Source organism: Myotis davidii, unplaced genomic scaffold, assembly GCF_000327345.1.
Source record: "Myotis davidii unplaced genomic scaffold, ASM32734v1 scaffold147, whole genome shotgun sequence".
In the NCBI taxonomy this organism is placed as follows: domain Eukaryota; kingdom Metazoa; phylum Chordata; class Mammalia; order Chiroptera; family Vespertilionidae; genus Myotis; species Myotis davidii.
In genome coordinates this window covers 2,252,968-2,255,266 of record NW_006383010.1, presented here as the reverse complement: position 1 = coordinate 2,255,266, position 2,299 = coordinate 2,252,968, and positions in this window count along the sequence as shown.

The following is a 2,299-nucleotide window of genomic DNA, read 5'->3' as shown; positions in this document are numbered from 1 at the left end:
GCAAACACAGGTCTGTTTTTTTCTATAATTGTTAGTCTACTTACTATTTCTTTCAAATTACATTTAAGAAATATTCTCTGGTATCAAGGCAGCAAAGAGAACAGTAGGACTAAATAAAAACTATTTTAAAGTGGAATGGTCAAACTGATTATGAAATGGTGATGGAGCAATGAGAAATAGGCCCAGTTGAGCAAAATGGACAAAACACAGGGAGATTATTTACAGCTGAGAAAAAGCCCACCGGAGACTTTGTATCATTCCACCTGCACAATTCAGGAGAGGTGGTTTTCAAACCTTTTCCATATTTTCATTGATAGGAGACCTTGCTTAAAATTTTTATTTTAATGTTTATCAATCTCTACTATAAGAAAACTAGTAGCCCTGTGCACAAATCCATACGCCAGTAGCTCTCTACCTGCTGCCCTGCCCTCCTGTAGCTCTCTGCCACCTGCTTGTAGTTTGCTGCCCCACCCTCCTACTGATCTATGATCCGGTCGTTACACAGTCAATCATTACATAATGACCATTTGCATATTACATCTTTATTATATAGGATAGGTCATTATGAACCTAACACATGGATTTATAATTTTCTTTTTTTTTGGCTTTCAATAAAACCTAATCACATTATTCATATGGTAACAGATAATTTAAAAATCTTTTCTCCAACTTGCCTAGAGTAAAGAAAACTCTATTTATCCTTATTTATCTCAAACCCATTAAAAACCAGCATTTTTGTGAAGGATGCTTCTCGTTTGTTATAACTAAGCAAATTTTACTACAACTGTAGTTGTGAGATCCAACTATGTTTTTATCCCAAAGTATTAAAATGTTAAACCTTCCAATAAAACAAATATTTAAATAAGAGCCTGTTTGATGGCTGGAAATAATTGCTAAACTTTATCTGGGTTCATTCATTCACTGCTTTATTTTAAAATGTTTACTGAGGGTCTATTATACCCAGAACACTGTGGGAAAGTATGGAGGTTGCAAATATAAATAAGACATGTTTCTTTGCATAATAAGCTAACAAATTAAGAACATAATTACAATATATATTCAGACAGGAAGCTAGAGATGTTTGCAGCAAGAATGGCAAGCCTTCCTGAGCTGACTGGGGAACATATTAAATACAGTTGGAGGCTGCCCAGCCAGTATCTTTAGTGGTTGAGCATAGTCCTATGAACCAGAGGTCACAGTTCAATTCCTGGTCAGGGCACATGTCTGGGTTGCAGGCTCAATCCCCAGTGGAGGGCGTGCAAGAGGCAGCCAATTAATGATTCTCTCTCATTATTGATGTTTCTCTCTCTCTCTCCCTCAGCCTTCCTCTCTGAAGTCAATACTTATATTAATAAATAAATAAATAAATAAATAGAGTGGAAGGCTAGAAAGAATTTCAAAAAATGAAAGTAAAGGCCCCAGGTATATTAGAAAAAAAATGTGTAAGGCTAAACATATAGACTGGGGAGATTAAAGTTTGTGTAAAATGTTAGGGGACATAGGTTATAGGGAAAAGAAACTAGTCTGTATGATTTTTACAATACCATAAAGGGTCTCCATCAACTATGATTTTTTTAATTGTGAATGTTTTGTTTAAAATAAAGTTTGTGGATGAATATTTTTAATATAAAAAATGAGAGTTTTCTTCAGTTCCTGATAAATTTCAAGCACTATTGCTGAATTCCCTCCCCCCATTTTTGAACAGTTGTTCCTCCTAGAAGTCCTCCTAGATACAACTGACTCTTCTCAGTCTGTTATTTGAATCTTTCAACTTTCAAAACCTGTCATCTCTATTTCTCTGTGATAAGTTCTGTGGTACATCTTTACTTATAAATCTAGTAATTAGTTTTCTCTTCAAGATTGTCTACTAGTCTACTATTTATTTTATATATTGACTAGAGGCCCGGTGCACAAAAATTTGTGCACTTGGGGGGGAGGCAGGGTCCCTCAGCCCAGCCTGTGCCCTCTCGAAGTCTGGGACTCCTCGGGAGATAACGACCTGCTGGCTTAGGCCTGCTCCCGGGTAGCAGAGAGCAGGCCCAATCCCTAGGTGCAGCCCCTGGTCAGGCTCAGAGCAGGGCTGATTGAGGAGTTGGGGCGTTGCCCCTGTCATGCACAGAGCAGGGCGGATCAGGAGGTTGAAATGCCACCCTCAATCATGCTCAGGGTAGGGCCGATTGGGGGGTTGAGGACACCCCCCCCTGTCACACTCAAGGCAGGGTCGATGGGGAGGTTGCGGCGCCACACCCTGTCACGCACAGAGCAGGGCCCATCAGGGGGTTGGGGCGCTGCCCTCTAT